Below are 11669 nucleotides of genomic sequence, written 5' to 3'. Positions count from 1 at the left end.
GTGAGTATGAATGCGGGTGTGTATTGATGAGTCCGAGTAAGTGTGAGCGTGAGGGAACGCTTATGAGTGTGAGTGGGTGTGAATATAATCTAGAACGAGTGCCCAGGGGCATGAGTAGGCGAGGGTGAACCTGAGTGGGTACTTATGAGCGTTAGAGGGCGTGATTATACAAGCGAGTAACAATGTGCACGACGTGTGAGTGTGCGAGTAAGGGCCTATAAGAATTCGGAGGCTTAACATGCCACCATATGATTATGAGAAAAGCCGTAGTGGAAGCCTCCAAAAATTCAGAGCACCTTGGGTTCTTTAGCGTGCTTCTAAATATAAGCACACAGGCTTCAAGCATTTTCGCCGGCATCGACAATGCGGCCGCCATGCCCGGAGTTAGTCCCTATGTGTGTGAGTAAGCTTGAGTATAACAAGAGTAAGAGCCTACGAGTGGGAGTATACGTGAGTATGAAGGTGAGTGAGTGTCTATGAGTGCAAGTAGGCTTGAGTATGAACGTGAGCAAGTGCTTATCTGTTTGAGTAATCGATAGTGTGAACGTGAGTGAGCACTCATTAAGTATATTAGGCCTAAGTATAAAGGTTAGGTAATACTCATAAGCATGAGCAGACATCTGTGAGTTTAATGACCAGCACTTATTATGCCTTTGGGTACGTGCCCTACCACAAATATTTCTGCTTTTTCGACTATGATGTCCTGACCACCCGTTTGTTCCTTGATACACCCTGCTCTCTTCTAGTCCCTTATGGTTACACCTGTCATTTTCTTTTTTATTGATCGCTGCGTCGCCCTCAACTTAGGCTGAACCCTCCTTGTAAGCCTCTAGGTTTCTGCTCCAGAGGTTATTAAGTACAGGAAAGATGTTGTTGCTACATGCCTTCCTCTTGAGAGACAGGTGGCAATTTACCAGTCATGATTTAAGAATGCTTGCCGAATGTACTCCACCCAAGTCTTATTCTTCCAGTTACTTCAATAGCGTGGTTCTGCTCCGCAATTAGTACCTGTCCTAAGTAGACGTATTATTTTGGAATTTCAAGTGCACTGTTACCTATCTGAAAGGGCTCTTCTCTTCCGAGGTCGTTGTACGTTATTTTCGTTTTCTGCAGGTTAATATTGCAGATTCCAAGAATTATGAGTATGAAGTGAGTGAGTGCCTACGAGTGTGAGTAGTCGTGAGTATGAGAGTGAGTGAGTACTCATGAGTGTGAGTAGTCGTGAGTATGAATGTGAGTGAGTGCCTATGAGTGTGAGCAGACAAGAGTATGGACGTGAGTGATTGTGAAAGCTGAAAAAATTTTGGTGAGTGAGTATGAGTGAGTAGTCTCTCAAAGTGCCGACATATGATGTTAAACGAAAAGAACTGTATAGAGCTGTGTGTGATATTGTTCCAGCAGGGCCTTTGTACAGAGCCATACACAGTAGAAGGGGTGGACTAGAGGTGCTGAAAAGGGTCAGAAATAAGGAGGTTCCTGCGGCGGTTAAATTTTTTTCTTTATTCTTTAAATTAAACACAGGAACAATATTGATAAGGACCTTCACAGAAGAGCTGGGCTTTTTACATCATCGGGGTCACACTGCTTAATATGTACAAACCCGAAACCACAGACCATGTTTTTCGCACTTTTGGGAAGGAGTATAATTTTCGGACATGTTGCAGTGGACATTAAAGAAAGACTTTCCATTGAGTCCACATAGAATAAGGTATCTCACAGTAGATAATGAAAAAAAAACGACCCTTTTGATTTGGTAATGCTGACAGCCCCCCACTGTATATGGCAAGTTCGCATGGCAGGATACTACTGCGAACCAGATGCTAAGACAGCAAGAATTTATTTAAGACAATGCATGTCTACCTTTATTGAAAATGTGAAGATTAAGAAAACAGTTCCTGAATGGCTGCCGTTGATTTAGCCTATGGCATCACTGAAAAAAATTTTAAGATCGACAATATCCTTTCAAAGAGGACTGATAGCATGTTTTCTTCATTACTATATGAATTATCTGATATGTAATGTTTGTGTTGTATTTTTTGACCAATACAGGCAATAAAAGAAAGCCTCGGTAGCGCAATAGTCAGTGCGTCAGTGTCATAGTCTGAAGGTGGTGAGTTCAATCCTCACCCTGCCCCGATTCATATTCCTGCCTAATGAAAGAAATGATTTTTTGCGATGCGTCATGCAGACGAGGTTGGGTGACGCAGTTCCAGATTATATTGTTACGTCATGAACTGCACCAAACGTGTCAGTGAAAGGGTTTTGGTTTGACTTAATAAGTGCTGATGGGTTCCTGAGAGCGCATTTTTCGCTATAATGTTTGATTTCTGTCAGTAAAAAACGATTATACAGAAATATCAGTTAATGTCATGTGTCTAGTTTCAAGTTACAGGGCAATATATGTATTGGGAAACGAAAATATTGTTTTAAATAGAGTTGAACGAATGCCAGTGAGAGCTACCGCAAAAACATTTTTCTTCATGCTACACACGGGCACGCTTCCTATCAAACCGTGGTTAAAAGAGAAGGGAATATTCTTACCTTGGGGCGTAAACTTCTACATCTGCGAAAAACCGGAAACAATTGATCACAATTTCCGGTATTGCTCGGACACTGTCTCCATTCGGGATATTCTGCAAAGGACATTCAAACAGGAATTCCCTTTAACTCCATACGGAATCTGGTTTTTACAATTTGAAGATGCTGGAAGTGTACCCTATGACATGGTGGTGCTACTTAGCATGCACAGTGTGTGGAAAACACCAATGGCTTTTCAAAATCTAGATTTAAATATGAGGCCTGCCAGTAAATATTTAAAAAAGAATATTCTGTTCATAAGAGAAGTGCACAATTCCCTTATTGAACCACTAGAGTGCTTAGCTGTTTTTGAACAATTGGCTGCGATCAAATATTACTAATTTATACTATCAACAAGATACACTCGCACATTGCACATTTTAATTTTCCGGCTGGGGCCGATACCATCTGTGCTGTCTAATATTTGCATCACTATGAACAGCTTTTGAATAAAAAAGGGTGTAGCTCAGTGGTAGAACACTCGCTTCGCATGTGAGAAATTTCGGGTTCAAACCCCGGCACCTCAAAAGCACTCTCGACTTTATCGGTATCTTTTTTATTGCGTGTTGTTATACCATGGCACCAGTGCACATATCATAAAGTACATCTAATCAAACATCGCTGCCATTTTCTTTGGCCATATAAATATGCGGCTTTCCTCAATGACAAAAAAAATTGTATCAGGCAGCACTGACGAGATGATTTTTATTAATTTCGACTAATGATTTATTTTATTGTTAGAACAATCTGATGATCACAAAGAAACGCGTTAATAGGCCGCTCCAGACGTAACGGGGGTGTAGCTCAGTCACTTTCTTCTTCGGTGGGATCCCGACGGACGTGTGATGGCTCGCCCCGTGCGAGGTGCTTCGGCGGCCGCTGCTGGCCGCGGTGTTAGGTTCCCTTCTGCACCATCGGATTACCGGTTTTTGTTGCCTACATTGCCGTCGGGTGACAGTATGGAACAGTGTATGTTTCTGCACGGGGATTTGGAAAAAAAGACCATACCGGTTGGAAGACTTTCGGGCCCCGTTGGAAGAAGTGGGACTCATCAAAGCGATCACTGGCATTGGAGCCTTCCAGATGAATCACATCTGGCTGGGGAATATGCGAAGCAAAGATGACAAAGATGCATTATTCAAAACAGGTGGACTCCGAGTCAAGGTGGACTCCGAGTTAATGAGTGTTTCGTGGAAGCTGTTATAAAAGTGCGAGATGTGTATAAGATTACCGACTGTGTTGAAGATGTAATATCTTTATTTGACGCGTTATCTTGCATATAACACGTGCGATAGTGATTGTCATATTAGCTTCACCTGTAGTCAAGAAGGCAATAAAGAAAAAAAGGGGGTGTAGCTCAGTGGTAGAGCGCTCGCTTTGCATGTGAGAAGTCCCGGGTTCAAACCCCGGCACCTCCAAAGCGCTTTCGACTTTAGCGTTACCTTTTTTATTACGTGTTGTCATACTACAGTACCATGAGTTACCAGTCCGCATATCATAAAGTACATCTAATTGAACATCGCTGCCGGTTTCTTCGACCATACAATTATGCGGCTTTCCTCAATGACAAAAAAATTTTATCAGGCAGCACTGACAAGATGATTCTTTTTTAATTTCGACTAATGATTTATTTTATTGTTAGAACAACCTGATGATCACCAAGAAACGCGTTAATAGGCCGCTCCAGACGTAACGGGGGTGTAGCTCAGTGACTCTATGTACTGAGCTACACCCCCGTTACGTCTGGAGCGGCATGGGTTTAAGCTGCACGAGGTTGAAGTCCGGCTGTTGGCTTATGCGGACGATATTGCCATTTTTTGCGCGGACTCTGACGCCATAGCAGATGCTGTCAAATGCGTTACTAACTTTTGTGCTGCAAGTGGCAGCGCTGTAAACTGGGGAAAATGCCTTGGCTTTTGGCACGGTGACTGGGAAGAAACCCCAGACAGTTTTGCCAGCATAAGGTTTGTTACGACACTGGTGAAATTCTTGGGTGCCCCCCTCGAATGCTACAATGAGAGCGATTCGTACTAGAGGAGGCAAGTGGATAACCCGCGGGAAAAAGTGAACAAGTGGAATGGCTGGAATTGGTCTATGTTTTCTAAAGCCACAATTTGCAACATATTCTTAGTGAGTAAAATTTCGTATATCTTACAAGTCTTACATTGTTCAAGAGTAAATATCCAAAAAAATTCACCGTGTGTTTGCTGTCTTCGTGTGGGAATCGTCTTGGGAAAGATCGAGTCAGACCAATTTATTCCTTCGAGTGCGAAATGGAGGACTGGGCTTGTCGCATTTGTTTTTCATACAGGTAGTCAATCGATTTTGTTTCTTTAGAGACGTCGACAACCCATTCCTTCGCACTGTCTGTCAACTTCGCCTGGGGCAACACTTGCCTAACATGGTTGTATCAACCTGCGGCGTACCTGGTGGCGTTTATGGCTTTCTCCGCGAAGTTGTACTTGCTTGTAGGTTTCTGTCAGTGCGCTTTTCACTTGAATACTTGAGTCAAGTCCGGCGTAAAAAGTTGTATAAGGACCTATGTGATGTGTTTTTACCAGTGCCTTTGTATCGGTCCCTTTACAATGTGTGCCATGGCCACACTGTCCTAAAGCGCGTCAAGGCGGTGAAAATACCGCCAGGTGCTAAGAATATCTTTTTTAAATTACATACCGGTACGCTGACCGTCAAAACCTGGATGGCTGCAAAGGAGTTTTACGTTCCTTGGGGCACGCATTGCATAATATGCAGAAAGGAGGAGACAATTAAGCATGTATTCCTTGACTTCTGGGATGCTGTATTTCTTTGGGACGTGCTCCAGCGCACGATCAAAAAAGATTTCCCCCTTGATGCACATGGCATCCGCTATTTGCAAATACAAAGTGACGACGGTACCCCATATGATATGATAGTGCTTATGGCTCTCCATAGCATTTGGAAATCCAGGATGGCAGCCATGCACTTTGATGTAGATGCACGAGCGCCCACCCAGTACTTCAAAGAATATATAAGAAATTTTGTGGAAGAACACAAGTTGCAGGAACTCAACCCAGAGTGGTTGCCGCGCGTCGAATTACTATCGACGATAAAAACATTTTAACAGATGCGTGGCCACATCATTTGAGCCACGGTTTTTACAATGTTTTGGATTGTGTTGTGTAATTATCTGTTAATATGTGTATTGTTTACGTGAGCCGAAGACAGGCAATAAAGAAAAAAAGGGGGTGTAGCTCAGTGGTAGAGCGCTCGCTTTGCATGTGAGAAGTCCCGGGTTCAAAGCCCGGCACCTCCAAAGCGCTTTCGACTTTAGTGTTACCTTTTTTATTACGTGCTGTCATACTATAGTACCATGAGGTACCAGTGCGCATATCATAAAGTACATCTAATCGAACATCGCTGCCGGTTTCTTCGACCATAGATTTGTGCGGCTTTCCTCAATGACAAAAAAATTGTATGAGGCAGCACTGACGTGATAATTTTTTTAAAAATTTGACTAATGATTTATTTTATTGTTAGAACAATCTGATGATCACCAAGAAACGTGTTAATGGGCGCTCCAGACGTAACGAGGGTGTAGCTCAGTGACTCCACTTTCGGCTTCAGTGGGAGACGGACGTGTGATGGCTCGCTCCGTGCGAGGTGCTTCGGTGGCCGCTGCTGGCCGCGGTGTTAGGTTCCCTTCTGCGCCATCGGATTACCAGTTTTTGTCGCCTACATTGCCGTTGGGTGACAGTATGGAAGAGTGTGTGTTTCGGCACGGTGATTTGGAAAAAAGCCCATACCGGTTGGAAGACTTTCGGGTCCGTTGGAAGAAGTGGGACTCATCAAGGCGATCACTGGCATTGGAGCCTTCCAGATGAATCACATCTGGCTGGTGAAGATGCGAAGCAAGGATGACAAAGATGCATTACTCCAAACAGGTGGACTCCGTGTCAAGGGTGGCTTCTGTGCTATCATCGACCTTATCCAACATGATGTAACCGTGAAAATTCACTGGGTTGACTTTGCGGTCTCGAACGAGAGCATTCGCCAAGCGTTAGGTGAGTTAGGTGAAGTTCTGGAGGTTTCCAATGACAACTGGACCGTCGCGGGCTTCGAACACACGATATCGACGACGAGGGTTGTGCGACTGAAACTGAAGAAAGGCCTGGTGCTAGAAGACTTGCCGCACCTTTTTAAGATTGGGGGGGGGGGCACCGTCCTTCTTGTGGCCCCGGGTCGGGCACTGCTTTGCCTAAGGTGTCACATGCAAGGACATATACGACGAGACTGCCAGACTCCCTACTGTGGTGTATGCCGAGCGTTTGGACATGAAAGTCAAGATTGCGTCAGGAGTTATGCCAGAGTTACGAAGACCGCGCTGCCAAAAGACGATGCCCAAGATAATCTAATGGACGCCGAAGAGGCTGAGAAGTTGGCCCCTGGCAGCAACGCCGTGGGACCCGACGCCACGGTTCAGGCATCTGGAGAAGAGACAGCCGACGCGACAACGCAAGACGGCAAAGACTCAACGAAAGAATCCGTGGAGTTGGCCGCAACAGGCGGCCAGCAGGACATTCAAGAATCGATGGAGGAAGACATGGGTACCAGTGGCGAGATCGCTACGCCAGAAGCCAGCACAAAGTCTCCGGAAGCGACCACGGGACGCGGCAAGCGTTACCGAGTGGAGAGCACAAAACGCAACCTGAAACGCCTGGAGCGTCTGTGGCATCGCGTCACGGGCGCTAAGAGTAAAAAATATGCCCTCGAAACCCGGTCGGCGTCATCGTCGCCGCTTCGGGGACAAGATCGAGACGCGTAAGACCCCGGTTTTCCCACTGCACGGTATACGAGACACGGTAAGCGCAGCATTGTAGTTATCATCTTTGTCATCAACTTGGCTAGCATGACGGCGCCTTTACGCATTGGTACGCTGAATGTACGTGGTCTAGGAACGCGTCGCAAACAGTACCAGTTGAAACGCTTGATGCAAGAAAAAGACCTTGACTTGCTCGTGGTCCAGGATACTAAAGTTAGTACTGAGGACGCGACTGATAGCTTGGTAGCAGATTTTTCATTGCGGTACAATGCGTGTGTGAGCTATACAGTGGGACATCAGCCGGATGTATTATTTTTGTCAGGAACTCTCTTGGTATTGTTGTGGAAGAGGTCACAAGTTGCCTACATGGGCGTTTTGTTTTGTGTGATTTTTGTTACGGGAACACAAAATTTAGAGTTATCTGTGTATACGCACCTACAAATTCGAGAAACAGATGTTTGTTTTTTCAGGAAATGCAGGCATACTTTGAATGTCAGAAATGTGTGATTCTGTTGGGTGACTTAAATTGTGTTTTGGCCCTAGAAGGTTGCACGTATACTGCTAAATTAAGTGATAAAAGCGTTGGTTTGCTTAGAGATAGCCTTAATAAGTACTTTTTCCATGACGTAGCTCAGTTTGCGAAGGGTGGCAGTCGCCAACACTTCACACATTTTCAAGGTTTGAGTCACGCACGACTAGATCGAGCATATTGCCGCGCGCTTGATCTGCCAGCGCAAAAGAGGCAGACGAAGTGGCAGTTCCCCTCGTGCCATTGTTCTGTTTTTGGCTGCGCTGAGCCGACCGCTCTTCGGACTTTTGTGAGGACGCCTTAAAAACGTCTCCTGTCTCTTTAACGTGACATTTTAATGGTGGAGGTGCGGGGTAACCTCACCTATGCAACAGACTCCTTCTAGCAGCCGGAACGTGACCCAAAACCCAGAGCTTACGCCGGTACACCGTTTCAGTCGGAGGATTCGAGGACTGTCCCCCGAGTTTGTGCCTCACAGTACAAGTACGTCGACTGGTATGGAGAATACTGTTGCTGTCACCGCTTCCCCTACCGCTGGAGCCGCCGCTGCTCCAACCGCTGCACCCGCAGCTGCACCCACTCATTACACGCTACAAAAACCACGTGTTCCGAGTCCCTTTCGTGGTGGCCTCTATGAAGATGTGGAAGATTGGCTGGCTGAGTACGAGTACGTAGCGGATTTCAACGGGTGGGACGAAGTAGCGAAGCTCAAGAATGTGTACTTTAGTCTTCTGGATGGTGCTCGCACATGGTTCCAGAACCGCAAGGGCCTCCTAACGTCGTGGCATGAGTTCTGTCACAGGCTCCGCGAAACGTACTCGAGTCTCGATCGTCGAGAGCGCGCTGAAAGGGCCCTCCAGTCCCGCATGCAGATGCCTAATGAAGGTGTGGCTACATACGTGGAGGATATGGTTCATCTGTTCACTCGCGCCGATCCAACCATGCCGGAAGACAAGAAGCTGCGACACTTGATGCGAGGTGTGAAAGAGCAGCTCTTCGCTGGACTCATTCGTAGTCCGCCTAGAACGGTCGCGGAGTTCCTCACTGAAGCCGTCGCCATGGAAAAGGCGCTGCAGCAGCGGAACCAGTACGATCGGCAAGTGAATGCTACCTATACCACCGGGCTAGGCTCGTTCCCGACCGACGTGGGAGCGCTTCGCGAGCTGATACGTTCGGTTGTTCGCGACGAGCTACAACAGCTGCAACAGCTGAACCAGGCGCAGCAGCAGCCTTCCACGAATTGCATCGCCACCATCATACGTGACGAAGTTCAGCATGCGCTCGGCACACCTCGCCGCGAGACACCAACGCAGGTTGCTGCACCACTTCAGGCGTTCGCAACTTCAAGTGAACCTCTAGGGGTGACCTACGCAGACGTATTGAGACGCACCGTTCCGTCGTCCACGACACCATCCCCAGTGAGTGGTTTCCAGCGCACCACTTATACCGACACGTTCGAACACAACGCACCTGCACCAGTCCCACTACCAGCCGCAACCCCGTACGCCACACTGCAGTCCGCACAGGTGGTCCCTTATTTTGCAGACACTCGACCCGTCATGCGTAAATCCGACATATGGCGCATGCCCGACCGACGACCGCTTTGCTACCACTGCGGTGAAGCGGGTCACCTCTACCGAGACTGCCAGTACCGCCGACTTGGGCTGCAGGGTTTTCCTGCCAATTCACCCCGCCCCCGGTTTGGACAGAGACCACCAGAAATTGAAGATTTTATCGCTCGGCAGAACGTCCCACTCAGGCGTCAGTCGCGCTCACCGTCACCGCGGTCGTCATCTTATTCAGGCAACGGAAATCGAAGGCCGCAAGGACGGTCTCCGAGCCCTCGCCTGGAAAACTAACGCCAGCGACCTTTCGAGGCGAGGCCGCTGATTCTCGACGTGATGAAGACCTCGCCCTCCAATCGACGCGACATCGGACCAACGGAAATTCGACTACGCCGGCGCCTGTATCCCAGCTGAGCGACTTTTCAATGGACATACCTGTGCTGCTCGACGGTCGCAATTTAACTGCCTTAATAGACACTGGTGCTGACTACTCGATTATTAGCGGACAATTGGCACGTACCTTGAAGAAAGTGATAATGCCTTGGACAGGATCGCATGTACGTACAGCTGGCGGACATGTTGTAACGCCGGTTGGTTTGTGCACGTCCAGGCTACAAATACGAGGCTGCACGTTTTTGGTCAGCTCCATCGTGCTACGTGACTGCTCCCGCGAATTAATTCTCGGCCTCGATTTTCTTCGGGAATATGGCGCCGTAATCGACCTACGGCGACGCTGCATTTCCTTTTCGACAGTCAACGCTACGTCAAGGGACTCCAACCGCCGTACAACCGCCCTCCGTGTTTCCGACGACAGTGTCACAATACCACCTCGTGCAAGTATCCTAATTCAGGTGACTTCCGAAGGAACCAGTGACGGTGAAACAGTGGCAGAGTGCAACGTCTCCCTGCTGCTGGCGCTTGGAATTTCTGTGGCACGAGGCATCATTGACATTCGGAACGGTACAGCCGAGGTCATGATTACAAATTTCACCAATGAGCATCGTCACCTTTTCCGGGGCACTGCGGTCGCCTACGCTGAAGCCTTGGAGGACGTCATTGAGTGTTTTGCCTGTGAAGACAGTAGCCGCAATGGACAAACCGTAATAGATGTTGACATGAACAGTGCACTGCCAGAAGAGAACCAGAGGGCCTTGCGAGAGCTATTGTTTGAATTCAGGGCGTGCTTTGCTCAGTCGTCTAAAGTGAGTCAGACGCCAATTACACAGCACAGGATAATCACTTACGACGACGCAAGACCTATTCACCAACAGCCATACCGCGTCTCGCCGACAGAACGCGCAGCTATCAAGCAGCAAGTGAAAGAAATGATCGACGACGGCGTTATCCAGCCTTCGAACAGTCCCTGGTCCTCACCGGTCGTTCTGGTTAAGAAGAAGGACGGTACGCTTCGCTTTTGTGTAGATTACAGAAAGCTCAACAACGTCACAAAAAAAGATGTTTATCCGCTGCCGCGTATTGATGACTCGCTTGACCGACTACGACGAGCGAAGTATTTTTCTTCCCTGGATTTAAAGAGTGGCTACTGGCAAATTGAGGTTGATGAGCGCGACCGCGAAAAAACCGCCTTTGTCACGCCGGATGGCCTCTACGAATTTCGGGTGCTACCGTTCGGACTCTGCTCTGCGCCAGCTACCTTCCAACGCATGATGGACACTGTGTTGTCTGACTTAAAATGGCAAAGCTGCCTTGTGTACTTGGATGATGTGGTCGTGTTTTCAACCAGCTTCTCCGAACATCTGAAGCGACTACGACAAGTACTTGAGGCGATTCGGACGGCTAACCTTACGTTAAAGCCGCAAAAATGCCATTTCGGTTACGAAGAACTAAAGTTCCTTGGACATGTCGTAAGCGCAGAAGGCGTCCGTCCTGACCCTGAGAAAACCGCCGCTGTCGCAGCCTTCCCGACTCCTGCCGATAAGAAAAGTGTGCGGCGGTTTCTTGGTCTATGCGCGTACTACCGGCGCTTTATAGGCAATTTTTCGAAAATTGCCGAACCATTAACTAGACTCACTAGAGACGATACGCCGTTCGTTTGGAGTGCTGAACAAGAATCAGCATTCACAGAGCTTCGGCTTCGCCTGGCATCACCACCTGTTCTTGGACATTTCGACGAGGAAGCCGAAACAGAAATTCATACCGACGCCAGTAACGTCGGTCTGGGCGCGGTACTCGTCCAACG

The 11669-nt window shown here is 47.7% G+C and overlaps 2 non-coding genes across 2 annotated transcripts; both read left to right on the top strand.

The window, feature by feature from the left end:
* Window positions 1–3923: 3923 nt before the first annotated feature.
* On the top strand, window positions 3924–3995 carry TRNAA-UGC (transfer RNA alanine (anticodon UGC)). The gene has a single exon. It is a non-coding gene; the product is annotated as a tRNA-Ala (tRNA).
* A 1802-nt stretch (window positions 3996–5797) lies between these two features.
* Window positions 5798–5869, top strand: TRNAA-UGC (transfer RNA alanine (anticodon UGC)). The gene has a single exon. It is a non-coding gene; the product is annotated as a tRNA-Ala (tRNA).
* The last annotated feature ends 5800 nt before the right edge of the window (window positions 5870–11669 follow it).

Source organism: Rhipicephalus microplus, chromosome 3, assembly GCF_043290135.1.
Source record: "Rhipicephalus microplus isolate Deutch F79 chromosome 3, USDA_Rmic, whole genome shotgun sequence".
Lineage (NCBI taxonomy): Eukaryota > Metazoa > Arthropoda > Arachnida > Ixodida > Ixodidae > Rhipicephalus > Rhipicephalus microplus.
This window is presented reverse-complemented; position numbering and strand designations above follow the sequence as displayed.